Source organism: Saimiri boliviensis, chromosome 21 (genome assembly GCF_048565385.1).
Source record: "Saimiri boliviensis isolate mSaiBol1 chromosome 21, mSaiBol1.pri, whole genome shotgun sequence".
Taxonomy (NCBI): domain Eukaryota; kingdom Metazoa; phylum Chordata; class Mammalia; order Primates; family Cebidae; genus Saimiri; species Saimiri boliviensis.
This window is the reverse complement of record NC_133469.1, coordinates 31,209,175-31,226,175: the sequence shown is the minus strand read 5'-3', so window position 1 is coordinate 31,226,175 and position 17,001 is coordinate 31,209,175. Positions and strand designations below refer to the sequence as shown.

General features: G+C 46.4%; 1 protein-coding gene across 1 annotated transcript in view; it reads right to left on the bottom strand.

Moving 5' to 3' along the window:
* Positions 1 to 17,001, bottom strand: part of ZNRF3 (zinc and ring finger 3) — a 247,674-nt gene that overhangs the window by 219,551 nt on the left and 11,122 nt on the right. The window contains exon 2 of the mRNA XM_074391306.1: positions 10,122 to 10,329. The gene's annotated coding sequence lies outside the window, so the exon portion shown is untranslated. The remainder of the gene's footprint in view (positions 1 to 10,121; positions 10,330 to 17,001) is intronic.

Here is a 17,001-nt window from a genome sequence, read left to right as displayed (position 1 = left end):
CAACAACTCCCACCACAGAGACAACAACTCCCACCTCAGAGGCAAGGTGCGCACCCACCTCCTCAAAGACAACAACTCCTACCACAGAGACAACAACTCCCACCACAGAGACAACAGCACCTGCCTCAGAGACAACAGCTCCCACCTCAGAGACAACAGCTCCCACCAGAGACAACAACTCCCACCACAGAGACAACAACTCCCACCACAGAGATAACAGTACCCACCACAGAGACAACAACCCCTACCACAGAGACAACAACTCCCACCACAGAGACAACAACTCCCACCACAGAGATAACAGTACCCACCACAGAGACAACAACCCCTACCACAGAGACAACAACCCCTACCACAGAGACAACTCCCACCACAGAGACAACAACTCCCACCTCAGAGGCAAGGTACGCACACACCTCCTCAAAGACAACAACTCCCACCACAGAGACAACAACTCCCACCTCAGAGGCAAGGTGCGCACACACCTCCTCAGAGACAACAACTCCCACCACAGAGACAACAACCCCTACCACAGAGACAACAACTCCCACCACAGAGACAACAGCACCCGCCTCAGAGACAACAGCTCCCACCACAGAGACAACTCCCACCACAGAGACAACAGCACCCGCCTCAGAGACAACAGCTCCCACCACAGAGACAACTCCCACCTCTGAGACAATAATACCCACCAGAGACAACAGTTCCCCTCACAGAGACAATAGCACCTGCCACAGAGACAACACTCGCCACAGAGACAACTCCCACCACAGAGAAATATTCTCACTACAGAATATTCTCTAATTCTCTATGCCATACGCCACAGAGAAATTTTTTTTCTTTTACAAGAGCCAGGGTTTCACTTTGTCTTTCTCTTTTTAAAAGAGACAGCGTTTCGCTGGAGTACAGTGGCCTAATTGTAGCCTTGAAGCCCTGGTGGGCTCAAGTGATCCTCCTGCCTCAAATGCCTGAGTAGCTGGAACTACAGGAGTGTCCCACCATGCCTGGATTTTTTGTTTGTTTTCTATTTTTTTTTTTTTTCCAAGACAGAGTTTCACTCTTGTTGCCCAGGCTGGAGTGCAACGGCACCATCTCAGCTCACTGCAACCTCCACCTCCTTGGTTCAAGCAATTCTCCTAAGTAGCTGGGATTACAGGCACCCGCCACCACACCCAGCTAATTTTTTGTATTTTTAGTAGAGATGGGGTTTCATCATGTTGGCCAGGCTGGTCTTGAACTCCTCCTGATCTCAGGTGATCCACCCACCTCAGCCTCCCAAAGTGCTGGGACTACAGGCGTGAGCCACCAATTTTAGTAGTGATGGGGTCTCACCATGTTACCCAGGCTGGTCTCAAACTCCTGGCCTTAACCAATCTAAACCTCCCAAAGTACTAGAAGTACAGGCATGAGCCACTGTGCCTACCCCAAAAAGAAGTATTCTAAGCAAAATCTGAGGATAGGGTTGGATCAATATGATGATGGGAAAGAATTAGAGAAAAATATGAACTTGGATATGTCTTTACCAAGCTTAATCTGAGAATAATCTATTTTACTATTTTATGTCTGTGATGTTTCTCTGATTTAATTAAAGTGTGTTTCGCCTTTTTATTTGAGACAGGATTCACTCCTGTTACCCAAGCTGGAGTGCAACTGCACCATCTCAACTGGCCGCAACCTCTGCCTCCCAGGCTGGAGTGATCCTCCCAGCCCATCCTCCCAAGTAGCTGGGATCACAGGCCTGGGCCACCACGCCTGTGATTTTTTAAATATTTTTGTAGGGATGGGGTTTCACCATGTTGCCCAAGCTGGTCTCAAACTCCTGGGCTCAAGCCATTCACCTGCCTTGGCCTCCCAAAGTGCTGGGATTACAGGCATGAACCACTGTACCCAGCCTCTTATTTTCTTTAAAACAAGGTCTTGGTTTATCACCCAGGCTGGAGGAATCATGCTGCAATCACAGCTTATTGTAGCCTTAAACTCTTGGGTTCATGAGATCGTCTGCCTCAGCCTCCTGAGTAGCTGGGACTACAGATGCATGCCAGGGCACCTGGCTAATTTTTAAATTTTTTGTAGACATTGGGGGGCATCTCTTGATGTTGACCAGGCTGGTTTTGAACTCCTGGCTTCAAATGATCCCTCTGTGTTGGCCTCACAAATTGTTGGGATTACAGGCGTAAGCCACTGCCCTGGGCCTGCTTGGGTTTCTTATAGCAAGCCTTTACTTCAGCCTGTTTGATTAGATTTCCATCCCTGGACTTTGTTTTAGACACACTAAATCAGTACCAAACATTTACTTGTCAAGAACAGTAGCAAATACATGACATGCACACTTGCCTTCATCTTCAGAACAGTCCTGTCTTTGCTATACAAGAGGAAATGGAAAGTCAGGAAGATTAAGTAACTTGCCCAAAGTCACCCAACAACAAGCACTAACTCAGGTCTGTCTGATTTGGCTAACAGTGCTCAAAATCACGGTTCAATGGCTGGAAACTTAATCTTCAGATTTATAGTGAGGCAATCTTTTTAAGTGCAAAGCTGTAAGAATGTTTATAAAACAAATGTGAAACATTTTGCAAATGTCTGAAAGCGGCAAAAGTTGATCCTCATTGGGGAAACCCTGGGTGTGGGTTACCAGGTTTTGTTTTGGAGGACTGCTGAAGAGAACCATCATTGCATGTGCAGTGAAGGCAACTGGCCACTAGATGGCCGTGCAGCTCTTTGCAGTGCCATTGCCAACCGCATTGGCCTGTTGGTTTCCAGGGGCCAAACCATATGAAAGCAGAGAAATGAGAAAAATAAGCACGATGTAGGACATTTTTCAAAAAATGTAATGTACTAAATTTATTATTATTATTATTATTATTTTAAATAAAGACTGGGTTTCACCCTGTTGGTCAGGCTGGTCTTGAACTCCCGACCTCAGGTGATCGGCCCACCTTGGCCTCCAAAGTGCTTGGATAACAGGCGTGAGCCACCACGCGCGGCCAATGTACTACATTGAAAAGGCCATCCAATATTCTGAGATCATGTTCTTCCTACCTCAGCCTCCCAAATAGATGGGATTACAGGTGTGCACCTCCACGGCCAGCTAATTTTTTTTTTTTTAATGTGGGGTCTCACACTGTTGCCGGGGCTGCAGTGCAGTGGTGCGATCTTGGCTCACTGCAACCTCCACCTGCCGGGTTCAAGAATTCTCCTGCCTCAGCCTCCAAAGTAGCTGGGACAACAGACATGTGCCACCACGTCCAGCTTTTTTTTTTTTTTTTTTTTTTTGGTATTTTAGTAGAGAGGGGGTTTCACCGTGTTAGCCAGGATGGTCTTGATTTCCTGACCTCCCGGCCGTCCTTCCTACTCTTTTGAGTGGTAATAGATGATTGCTCCTTGGCAAATATTCTTCTTTGGCAAAAAATGACCTAGCTTAGGACACATTTCCCCTCCCACTTTTAAAAGTGGTATTGTGGCCGGGTGCGGTGGCTCAAGCCTGTAATCCCAGCACTTTGGGAGGCCGAGGCGGGTGGATCACAAGGTCGAGAGTTCGAGACCATCCTGGTCGACATGGTGAAACCCCGTCTCTACTAAAAATACAAAAAATCAGCTGGGCATGGTGGCACGTGCCTGTAATCCCAGCTACTCAGGAGGCTGAGGCAGGAGAATTGCCTGAACCCAGGAGGCGGAGGTTGCGGTGAGCCGAGATCGCGCCATTGCACTCCAGCCTCGGTAACAAGAGCGAAACTCCATCTCAAAAAAAAAAAAAAAAAAAAAAAAAAGTGGTATTGTGAATTGCAAAAGCCTGAGACTGGTAAAATTAGCTTCTCCACTGATAGGCGATCCACTAAAAAGTGGATCTAAGGCCAGGTGTGGTGGCTCACGCCTGTAATCCCAGCACTTTAGGAGGTCGAGGTGGGTGGATCGCCTGAGATGGGGAGTTCAAGACCAGCCTGGCCAGGATGGTGAAACCCTGTCTCTACTAAAAATACAAAAATTAGCTGGGCATGTGGCAGGTGCCTGTAATCTCAGCCACTCGGGAAGCTGAGACAGGAGAATCGCTTAGGTTTCACTCCAACCTGGGTAACAGGAGCAAAACTCCATCTCAAAAAAAAAAAAAACTTTATGTGGCTTAAAGATCCCCAGGCCTCCAAGCATGGCTCTTAAACAAGCTAATGTGCCTACAAAAGTTAAACATATATCTTATATATTTATTTAAATACTTACATTAAGGCTGGGCGATGTGGCTTACACCTGTAATCCCAGCACTTTGGGAGGTCGAGGCAGGATCACCTGAGGTCAAGAGTTTGAGACTAGCCTGGCCAATATGATGAAACCCTGTCTCTACTAAAAATACAAAAATTAGCTGGGCCTCAGCCTCCCAAGCAGTGCCTGTAATCCTGGCTATTTGGGAGGCTGAGGCTGAGAACTGCTTGACCCCAGAAGGTAGAGGTTGCAGTGAGCAGTGATGGTGCCATTGCACTCCAGCCTGGGCAACAGAACAAGACTTCATATAAAAAAATATATATATATGTGTGTATATATATACACACATATATATTTACATTATTAGAAGCTATTTTTTTATGGTAAAATGAAATGCTGTTGATAAAAATACCATGAAGTTGGCTCACACCTGTAATCCCAGTACTTTGGGAGGCCAAGGTGGGTGGATCACAAGGTCAGGAGTTCGAGACTATCCTGGCCAACATGGTGAAACCCTGTCTCTACTGAAAACACAGAATTAGCTGGGCATGGTGGTGCACACCTATAATCCCAGCTATTTGGGAGGCTGAGGTAGAAGAATCGCTTGAACCCAGGAGGCAGAGATTGTGGTAAACTGACGTCATGCCATTGCACTCCAGCCTGGGCAACAAGAGTGAAATTCCATCTCAAAAAAAAAAAAATACATATATATATATATATATATATATATATATGTATATACACACACATATATATATGTATATACACACACACATATATATATATATATATATATATATATGTATATACACACACACATATATATATATATAATATCGCCCAGGCTGGGGTGCAGTGGGAGCCACTGCACCTGGCCCTATATTTTGTTTTATTTAAGGAACACGTGCATAGTTTGTTTGCTCAAGGCAGATTTTTTTTTTTTTTTTTTTTTTTTTTTTTTTGAGACAGAGTTTCGCTCTTGTTACCCAGGCTGGAGTGCAATGGCGCGATCTCGGCTCACCGCAACCTCCGCCTCCTGGGTTCAGGCAATTCTCCTGCCTCAGCCTCCTGAGTAGCTGGGATTACAGGCACGCGCCACCATGCCCAGCTATTTTTTTTGTATTTTTAGTAGAGACGGGGTTTCACCATGTTGACCAGGATGGTCTCGATCTCTTGACCTTGTGATCCACCCGCCTCGGCCTCCCAAAGTGCTGGGATTACAGGCTTGAGCCACCGCGCCCGGCCGTCAAGGCAGATTTTAAAAGCTTATAACCAAACCAGCGTGCCTCCTCCATCCCCTCTCCTCTCCCCAGTCTTATGTCTCAGAGGCAACCTCTGCTATAACTTCTTGTTACTTCATGCTTTTATCAACCTTCTTCTTTTCTTTCTTTCTTTCTTTTTTTTTTTTTTTCTGAGACAGAGTCTCGATCTGCCACCCAGGCTGGAGTGCAGGAGTGCAGTGATCATGGCTCACACAGCCTTGACCTCCTGGGCTCAAGCAATCCTCCCAGCTCAGCCTCTCAAGTAGCTGGGATTATAGGTACACACTACCTCACCCGGCTAATTGTTTTATTTTTTGCAGAAATGAGATCTCACCATGATTAGCTCAGCCTGGTGTCAAACTCCTGGACTCAAGTGATCCTCCCAACTCAGCCTACCGAAGTGCCAGGATTACAGGCTTGAGCCATCACACTGGCCCCCTGAAGAAATTCTTTTTTTTTTTTTTTTTTTTGAGACGGAGTTTCCCTCTTGTTACCCAGGCTGGAGTGCAATGGCGCGATCTCGGCTCACCGCAACCTCCGCCTCCTGGGTTCACGCAATTCTCCTGCCTCAGCCTCCTGAGTAGCTGGGATTACAGGCACGTGCCACCATGCCCAGCTGATTTTTTGTATTTTTAGTAGAGATGGGGTTTCACCATGTTGACCGGGATGGTCTCGATCTCTTGACCTCGTGATTCACCCGCCTCGGCCTCCCAAAGTGCTGGGATTACAGGCGTGAGCCACCGCGCCCGGCCAAGAAATTCTTTATTCCATCCTGACACTTGATTAGAGGGTTTGGCCAAGTTGAGAATGAGAGAAATAAAAATCTTTATTTATTTATTTATTTATTATTTATTTTATTTTATTTTTTTGAGACAGAGTCTCGCTCTATCGCCCAGGCTAGAGTGCAGTGGCTCAGCTCAGCTCACTGCAACCTCTGCCTCCCGGGTTCCAGTGAGTCTCCTGCCTCAGCCTCCTGAGTAGCTGGGATTACAGGAGTACACCACCATGCCCAGCTATCTTTTTTTATTTTTTATTTATTTTTTATTTTTTTCTGAGACAGAGTTTCGCTCGTTACCCAGGCTGGAGTGCAATGGCACGATCTCGGCTCACCGCAACCTCCGCCTCTTGGGTTCAAGCAATTCTCCTGCCTCAGCCTCCTGAGTAGCTGGGATTACAGGCATGCGCCACCATGCCCAGCTAATTTTTTGTATTTTTAGTAGAGACGGGGTTTCACCATGTTGACCAGGATGGTCTCGATCTCTCGACCTCGTGATCCACCCACCTCGGCCTCTCAAAGTCCTGGGAGCCACCGCGCCCGGCCGGGAAATAGAAATCTGATTGGAAGTTCTCTATATGTCAGGGGCTTATTAATTACTTGGTTTTTCCTGTAAAATGATCAAGGGGAAACTTGCCTTCTTCCTTTGATGACTCACAAAATGAGAGTGTAAGGGGGTCATTTACCTGAGACAACTCAGTTTTTCTAGAGAAGAACCTCCAATCTACTGTCTGGGCACAACTTTCTGGGAGTAGGAGAAATGAAGGGGACTGGAAGTCTAACTTTTTTTTGAGATACAGTCTGGCTCTTTCACCCAGGCTGGAGTGCAGTGGAGCGATCTTGACTCACTGCAACCTCTGCCTCCGAGCTTAAGTGATCCTTTCACCTTAACCTCCCAAGTACCTGGGACTACAGGTGTGCCGCCTTGCCCAGGTAATTTTTAAATTTTTTGTGGAGACATCACCTCACCACGTTGCCCAGGCTGATCTTGAACTCCTGGACTCAAGCGATCCTCCCACTTTGACCTCCCTAAGTGCTGGGATTACAGGTGTCAGCTTCCGTGCCCGGCCTTATTATGCAGACTTTCGATAAAAGTTCCTAGTTCTGAGTCTTATCTCCATTCCCTACCCTGCCTGGGATACCTAAATATGGAGCTTCTTAGGATCCATTTTTCCAGACTCCAAATTTAACTCCATAGGTAAGGTTTCTAGGGAACCAAGTGACAGAGATCTGTTCTCTTTTAACCAGATAGATCACCTATTTTATTCCTTAATGACAGTAGGACTTTCTATAATGTCTCAAACATAGGATTGCCAGATTTATTAAGTAAAAATACAAAATGCCCAGTTAAATTTGAATTTCACATAAAAAACGCAATACATGGGACATACTTATACTAAAAGTTAATTTCTTTGAAATTCATATTTGTCCAATAGCCTGCATTTATTTTATTTATTTATTTAGAGATGGAGTTTAGCTCTTGATGCCCAGGCTGGAGTACAATGGCATGATCTCAGATCACTGCAACCTCTGCCTCCCGGGTTCAAGTGATTCTCCTACCTTAGCCCCCTGAGTACCTGGCATTACAGGCAGGCGCCACCATGCCTGGCTAATTTTTGTGTTTTTAGTAGAGAACATGGTTTCACTGTGTTGGCCAGGCTGGTTTCAAACTCTTGACCTCAAGTGATCTACCTGCCTTGGCCTCCCAAAGTGTTGGGATTATAGGCGTGAGCCACCACACCCAGCCCACTGTTCTAATTTCTTTTTCTTTTCTTTTCTTTCTTTCTTTCTTTTTTTTTTTTTTTTTTTTTTTTTGAGACAGACTCTGGCTCTTTCACCCAGGCTGGAGTGCAGTGGCACGATCTCAGCTCATTGCGATCTCCGACTCCTGGGTTCAAGAAATTCTTCTGCCTCAGCCTCCAGAGTAGCTGGTATTACAGGCATGCACCACCACACCTGGCTAATTTTTGTATTTTTAGTAGAGATGGGGTTTCGCCATGTTGGGCAGGCTGGTCTTGAACTCCTGACCTCATGTGATCCATCCGCCTTGGCCTCTCAAAGTGCTGGGATTATACATGTGAGCCACTTGGCTCGGCCCACTGTTCTAATCTTCTATCACTGTAGTGTACTCTAGCCTGTTCTCGAACTTCATATACATAGGCTCATAGATCATACTCTTTTGTATCTGACTTTTCTCATTTAATATAATTTTTTTAACTGAGGGGAAATTCATGTAACATGAAATAAATCGTGGGAAAGTGAACAATTTGGTGGCATGTAGTACATTCACAGTTCGGTGTAACCTCCACCTCTGTCTAGTTCCAAAACGTTTTTGTCACCCCCAAAGGAGTCCTCATTCCTGAGTAAACACTCAGCATTCTCCCCACCCCCAGCACCTGGCAACCACTAATTGGCTCTCTGTCTAACCTTTTCTTCTTATGGTTCATCAGTTCTTTACTGTCTGGTAAAATCCCACAAGCAGAGAGGGATTATTTTTAAAGGGCTCCAAGAAAGAAAAGGCAGGAGAACAAAAGCAGCACTAGGTAAAGTAAAATGTGGCCAGATGATCAAGCCACAAAGAAGGAAAACATTCCTAACCCCAAGATAGAGTCTACTCTTCATCTTGGGCAGAAGGTTCCTGCTCAAACCAGTCTTGAAGGCCGCCCTGGTGCTATCTACGTGAGCAGTGTTTAATTTCCTATCAACAAAGCACAATTCAGTGGCAATGTTGAAAGAGAAAAAGCCGCATAGCTGGCTCTCTCTGCAAATAACATTGACATAAAGACCAAAGTAAATGTTAGCATCCTGGAAACAGCAGCAGGTGTCTTAAATACAACAGCAGCCACTGAGGACAACTGTGGCCACCTGCTAAGTAGCAGCTACTCAGCATTCATTTGAAACAATCATAAAAGTTATAATTTCAGACTTCTGGATGCATTTGATCCTGGATCTTTTTGCTAGGTCTTTCTGTGCATTGCTGGGGATTGCTGGACAATTGCTGGGGATTGCTGGACAATTTCTGTTGTTTTCTGGACAGGTTCTTGCCCACCACCATATGCTTAGCACCCAGTACCTAGTGTGATGCTTGCTACATAGCAGGTGAACAATAAAAGTTTTTTGAATGAATGAATAAATGAGCAAACCATGTGGGGCACTGAATTATAAAATCACTGCAGTTTAGACTTAGAGGAGAACTAAAGAGAAGGAAAAACAAACTAATAAATGAACTCCTGGGTAGGTGAGGTGGCTTACACCTGTAATCCCACCACTTTGTGAGGCTGAAGTAGGTGGATCACTTGAGGCCAGAAGTTTGAGACCAGCCTGGCCAACATGGCAAAACCCAGTCTTTATTAAAAATACAAAAATTAGGACCGGGCGCGGTGGCTCACGCCTGTAATCCCAGCACTTTGGGAGGCCGAGGCAGGTGGATCACGAGGTCAAGAGATCGAGACCATCCTGGTCAACATGGTGAAACCCCGTCTCTACTAAAAATACAAAATATTAGCTGGGCATGGTGGCACGTGCCTGTAATCCCAGCTACTCAGGAGGCTGAGGCAGGGGAATTGCCTGAACCCGGGAGGCGGAGGATGCGGTGAGCTGAGACCGCGCCATTGCACTCCAGCCTGGGTAACAAGAGTGAAACTCCGTCTCAAAAAAAAAAAAAAAAATTAGCCAGGCATGGTGGCAGGTGCCTATAATCCCAGCAACTTGAGAGGCTGAGGTGCAAGAATCACTTGAACCAGGGAGGTGAAGGCTTCAGTGAGCCAAGACTGCACCACTGTACTCCAGGCCTAGGCAACAGAGCAAGACTGTCTCCAGGAAAAAAAAAAGAACTCCCACGAGGGACTGTGCAGGGTGGTTTATATGCATGACTCTTTAATCCTCACAATTACCTTCCAAGTTATCCTGATGCCAGTTTTACAGATGAGGAAGCTGACGGTTCCAGAGGTCATGTCCCAGCATGCCAAGTCGAAGCCTTTCACTTGGAAGATGAGAAACCTCAGGGTCAAAGCTGCCAGGGGTCTTGAACTAGTTGACAGAGCTAGCCTCGTTAGCGGCCCACTTAGGATGTTTCCAGTTCAGCTTCTGACTGAAGGCACACTGCAATGATTCCAAAAGCAATATGACCATCAGTGTCCAAGGAACAGAAAGTTTCCAGAGGCAAAGTGTTCATGGGGTGGGGGCATGAAGACTTCTGGGCAGGTTTTAGGCAAATAAGCCTTTACAGGTCACCCAGGGTGGATTCATGTCTCAAGGTCTCAGAGGACAGACATGGATGAAGAGCAGTAGGTCAGAGGTTCAGGAGCTAGATAGGCCTACTGCTGGAGCCAGGGGAATCTGCCACCAGGTCCTGGCTGCATCGCTTTTAACCTTTCTGTGTCTCAGATGAGTAACTGATAAGGGATGTACAGAGTCCCTGCCAGGTGCTCTGCCAAAGAGGACAAATTTGGCCAATAATAGTTACTGAGGGGCTGGGTGCAGTGGCTCATGCCTGTAATCTCAGCACTTTGGGAGGTCGAGGTGGGTGGATCACCTGAGATCAGGGGTTCAAGACCAGCCTGACCAATGGAGAAACTCTGTCTCTAGTAAAAATACAAAATAAGCCGGGCATGGTGGTGCATGCCTATAATCCTAGCTGCTCGGGAGGCTGAAAGAGGAGAATCACTTGAACCTGGGAGGCAGAGGTTGCAGTGAGCTGAGATAACACCATTGACTCCAGCCTGGGCAACAAGAGCAAAACTCCAACTCAAAAGAAAAAAAACACAGTTACTGACGGCTATCAAGTGACTTTAGGGTTACAAAGGTACATACATAAGATCCAGTCCCTATTAGCTGGGCATAGTGGTACATGTCTGTTGTCCCAGCTACTCAGGAGGCTGAGGCAGGAGAATCACTTGAGCTTGAGAGGTAGAGGCCACAGTGAGCCATGATCACACCACGTACTCCAGCATGGGTGAGAGTGAGATCCTGCCTCAAAAAAAAAGATCCAGTCCCTGCTTCTTTCTCTAATCGGATGACAAACCATCCTGCTTTTCTGGAACTGGCCCAGTTTAAGCACTGAAAATCCCCCAACTCAGGAAACCCCTCAGTCCTGGGCACACAGGCCAATTGGTCCCCGTGGAAGGTCTTGATGGAAAGGGGAAGAGGAATCCACACATGAGATAATGATGCACACTAGTTGCGGGCATGTGACTCCACGTCTAATACAGAGGCCCCAAGGGACTCAGGACAGCAGTGCTGTGTGCACCGCATCAGACCCTGCAGCAAAAGGAAACACCAAGAATACTGATCCTTCTTTATTTAAAAATGTGATATTTTGAGTCAGGCGCAATGGCTCACATTTGGGAGCATGAGGTGGGAGGACCACTTGAGCCCAGGCTGCCTCCCAAAGTGCTGAGATTACAAGCGTGAGCCACCATGCCCAGCCCAAAGCTGTTTTTGTTGTTGTTTTGTTTTGTTTTTGAGATGGAGTTTTGCTCTTGTTGCCCAGGCTGGAATGCAGTGGCATGATCTCGGCTCACTGGAACCTCTGCCTCCCGGCTTCAAGCGATTCTCCAACCTCAGTCTCCTGGGTAGCTGGGATTATAGGGATGCAACACCACAACTGGCTAATTTTGTCTTTTTAGTAGAGACTGGGTTTCTCTATCTTGGTCAGGCTAGTCTCGAACTCCCAACCCCAAGTGATCGACCCGCCTTGGCGTCTCAAAGTGCTATAATTACAGGCTTGAGCCACCGTGCCTGGGGAGCAGTTTTTTTTTTTTTTATATTTTTTTGAGACGGAGTTTCGCTCTTGTTGCCCAGGCTGGAGTGCAATGGCACGATCTCGGCTCATCGCAACCTCCGCCTCCTGGGTTCAGGCAATTCTCCTGCCTCAGCCTCCTAAGTAGCTGGGATTACAGGCACACGCCACCACGCCCAGCTAGTTTTTTGTATTTTTAGTAGAGACGGGGTTTCACCATGTTGACCGGGATGGTCTTGATCTCTCGACCTCATGATCCACCCGCCTCGGTCTCCCAAAGTGCTGGGATTACAGGCTTGAGCCACCGCACCCGGCTTTTTAAGAGTTTTTTTTTTTTGCGAGCAGTTTTTAATCTCATGTATTACATTTACTTCTGTGTCAGACACACATAGTCATGTGTGCATTCCTCCTGGACTGTGGGCCCCTTGAAACAAAGTTCATGTGTAAATACCATTTTATCATCAACAGAACTAGTGCAAAGCCCCCAAATGTGCCAGACATTCAGTGAACATTTGCAGAATTTGAGAATCAATAATAATTTCTAAGATATATTAAGTACCAGCCCTGAACTCAGCTTTAACTTTTAGAGGTAGGCCGGGCGCGGTGGCTCAAGCCTGTAATCCCAGCACTTTGGGAGGCCGAGGCGGGTGGATCACGAGGTCAAGAGATCGACACCATCCTGGTCAACATGGTGAAACCCCGTCTCTACTAAAAATACAAAAAATTAGCTGGGCATGGTGGTGCATGCCTGTAATCCCAGCTACTCAGGAGGCTGAGGCAGGAGAATTGCCTGAACCCAGGAGGCGGAGGTTGCGGTGAGCCGAGATCGTGCCATTGCACTCCAGCCTGGGTAACAAGAGTGAAACTCTGTCTCAAAAAAAAAAAAAAAAAAAAAAAAAAAAAAAAAAAAAAACTTTTAGAGGTTAACTTGAATTTCTTTATTTCTTTTCTTTTTTATTTTTTTAAGTTTCTTACCTTCCTATAGTTGAACTTCAGTTTTCCTACCAAAAAAGGTAAGTCAAAGCATAGTAATGCGTGCCTGTAGTCCCAGCTACTCAGGAGGCTGAGGCAGGAGAATCACTTGAACCTGGAAGGCAGAGGTTACAGCGAGCTGAGATTGCACCACCGCACTCCAGCCTAGGCAACAAAGCAAGACTCTGTCTCAGAAAAAATTTTTCAAAAGGAACAAGGTCTTGCTCTGTCACTCAGACTGGAGTGCAGTGCTGTGATCATAGCTCACAGCAGTCTTGAATTCCTGGGCTCAAGCAATCCTCCCATTCCACCTCAGCCTCCCAAGTAGCTGGGACTACAGGTGCACACCACCCTGCCCAGCTAATTATTTATTTTTTGTAGAAATTAGGTTTTGCTCTGTTGTCCACACTGGTCTCCCACTTTGACCTCCAAAAGTGCTAGGATTACAGGTATGAGCCACCTTGTCCAGCCATGAACTCACACTGGACTCCAGGCAACTGGATTCTTTTTTTTTTTTTTTTTTTTTTTGAGACGGAGTTTCGCTCTTGTTACCCAGGCTGGAGTGCAATGGCGCGATCTCGGCTCACCGCAACCTCCGCCTCCTGGGTTCAGGCAATTCTCCTGCCTCAGCCTCCTGAGTAGCTGGGATTACAGGCACACGCCACCATGCCCAGCTAATTTTTTGTATTTTTAGTAGAGACGGGGTTTCACCATGTTGACCAGGATGGTGTCGATCTCTTGACCTCATGATCCACCCGCCTCGGCCTCCCAAAGTGCTGGGATTACAGGCTTGAGCCACCGCGCCCGGCCCAGGCAACTGGATTCTATTCTCTGTGTGCCTAACCACCAGGTTGCAACTGCCCGAGTCAAACTGACTCCTGCAGCCTCAGGCCTCAAACATCATCAGCCTGGATTTCTTCACTTCAGGGATGAGGAACAGAGAGGTGCAAGTGTTAATAACAGTAGAACTAGGACCAGAGCTCCGGATTCCAGGCTCCCAGTCCAAGGGCAGCACATTCTCATGGTTATCTCTCAAAGCAAGGCACCCTTGGGGAGCTTGCATGACCTGCAAGGGCCTTCAAGTGCTATTTACTTAGCTAGGTGTGGACTCTGCCTGGCTCCTGGGCTATTGTCTGCACAGCAAATGTCACCCAGCCCCCAAGGACAACCAAGGAATGGGAACAAAGACCAAAAAAAAAAATTGTTTTGCTGGTTTCAGACACCTTGACATGAGTTTCAGTTTCTATCTAATAAAATGCAAATTACTGAAAGAAGGGGTCACTGAGAAGTTTACCGAGAAGTTGTCACATAAAAGCAGTGGATCAGGCCTGGATCTTTTCCATGCCTGGCCAGCCTCCAGGACACAGGGCAAGGAATCTAGATTTGAATCTCAGTTCTATAGTCCCAGCTACCTGGGAGACTGAGGTGGGAAGAGCATGTGAACCTGGGAAGTAAAGACTACAGTAAGCTGTGATCACACCACTGCACTCCAGCCTGAGCGACAGAGTGAGACCCTGTCTCAAAAAAATAAGTAAGACCCCAGTTCCACCACTGACTAATTTCATGGTTATGGGCTTAACTTGATGGGGCCTCATTTTCCTCTGAGAAAGGGAGCCAATTCCTAACTTGCAGGAACCAAAGAGAAATCAGATGCCAAATGCTCACACAGTGTCTGGCACATGCCCAACACTCCTTAACTATCCTTCCTAAAGCTGACTTATTTCAAATATTCTCATGTATGTCTCTCTGACAATAAAGGGAACTTTAAAGTATAGAGGACAAAAACAAGGCTTACTGTTTCTTCCTACTCTGACTTTACCTAGCTTTTTCCTGGAAACGGGTTCCAAGAACTTTTAGAAGTAGAAAGTGGACAAACGAGAGATTTTAATCTGTAAAAACAGCCCTACAGATTCCCTCTTTCTCAGGGAGGTCACTGCTTCCAGCTGGAAGCGAATCCACTTAATCAGTAACTTTAGCTCCCTGATCAGTTTCCAACAAGCAGTTCCTGTTCTTGAACCAGGATATGCAAACATGGGCACTTACTGGAAGGGAGGTTTCAGGGCCTCTGGGATTTCGTCAGCTGCTCACTCTCCCAGGAGAGCTGTGGAACCTGTCAAGCCAGTGGCCAAGGACAGAAGGAAAGCTGAACATTTCAAGGTCTACTGGGCCTCCGCCTTTTCAGTTTTTAATTCAGGCAGAACACATTTAAGAAATGCCAAGAAGGAAATAGTGTGGATTCATGGCTGCCAAGCCAAGTGGGGTGCAGAAAGAAAATAAAAGGAAATACAAAAGGTCGTCTATCTCATTATACAAAGTGAGGAGGCAGGACAGGTACACAGTGCATAGCCTTGTCCCATCTCAGGAGCCCTGGGTTCCATCCCAGCTCCTGATCCCAGAGATATCTCTCCTGGGCCTCCAAGGGAGATCATTAACACTGCCCAAGCCCAGAGACCTGAAGCGCTTTCCCAGGGAAGTGGGGGTAGTGAGTGTGTAAAATTTAAGGCCAAATGCAGAGATGGGGAAGGATATTCTCTCTCTCTTCTCTCTCTCTCTCTCTCTCTCTCTCTCTCTCTCTCTCTCTCGCACACACACACACACACACACACACACACACACACATCCTGCCTCCCATTTAAAAACAAAGTTGTTAATTAAGGTGAGGTGCAGTGGCTCACACCTGTGATCCCAGCACTTCAGGGGGCCAAGGCGGGCAGACCACCTGAGGTCAGGAGTTCGAGACCAGCCTAGCCAACATGGTGAAACACTATCTCTACTAAAAGTACAAAAGTTAGGTAGGCTTAGTGCTGGGCACCTGTAATCCCAGCTACTTGGGAGGCTGAGGCACAAGAATCGCTTGATCCTGGGGGACAGAGGTTGCAGTAAGCTGAGATCACACCACTGCCCTCCAGACTGGGTGACAGAGCGAGACTCCATCTCAAAAAAAAAAATTATATATATATATCTATATTAAGGAAGTGTTGAAGGGGCTGAAGTGAATGTAGGAAGGAGACAAGGGATAAGAGTTAAAATAAATATACTGTATACAGAAATCTAGAAGGATCTTCTTATACTGACTTGGGGACAGTAGCAGGTGTTAAGGTTGAATATATTTTTTTCTTTAGTTTCAAGTCATTTTTAGTACCAGATGAACTGTTATTGCTTTCTTGAAATTCTCTCTCGGGTGCAGGTGGCATCCGGCTTCTTTGGCAGGGAAAAGAGGCAAGAAGAAAAGAAGCTAAATTCTGTGCAAACTCCTACTCATCCTTCAAAGCCCATTTGAATATCCTCTCCTTTATAAAGTCTTCCCTGATGGTCCTGGGGAGTTAGCATCTTTCTCTTTCCTCAGTATCACCACTTAGGGATGGTTACAGTTACACTACATTGAAACTATTTGCATGTCTCTCTCCTTTTCTGGATTCTGCTCCCCTGAGAGCAAGATAAAGGCAGCACAGAATTCAGGATGAATCCATGACTCCAAATCCAAGCTTTTCTGGCAGTGGTTATGATCACGATGCTAGAAATATCAGTTTATTGCAGTTGTAATGGTTAATCATATCCAGCTTCTGGACACCAAATAAAAAAGCATTGAATGCAAATGATTGAACACAGGTGAAGGGTGGTGAATTTCAGGAGAACCTCAAGTCTGCACAAAAGCAAATTGTTCTCCCACTCATGCTAGTACCTGAGAGTGTGGGACACTCCTTTCTACTTTGGTCAAGATTAGAGGAGTCCCTTTATTTTTTATTTATTTTTTTGAGACAGAGTTTCTCCCTTGTTGCCCAGGCTGGAGTACAAAGGCACGATCTCAGCTCACCACAACCTCCGCCTCCCAGGTTCAAGTGATTCTCCTGCCTCAGCCTCCAGAGTAGCTGGGACTACAGGCATGCGCCACCATGTCCAGCTAATTTTTTATATTTTTATTGGAGATGGGGTTTTGCCATGTTGGCCAGGCTGGTTTCAAACTCCTGGCCTCAAGTGATCTACCTGCATCAGCCTCCCAAAGTGCTGGGATTACAGGCGTGAACCACTGCACCAGGCCAAAGAAGTCCCTTTAGAAAGCT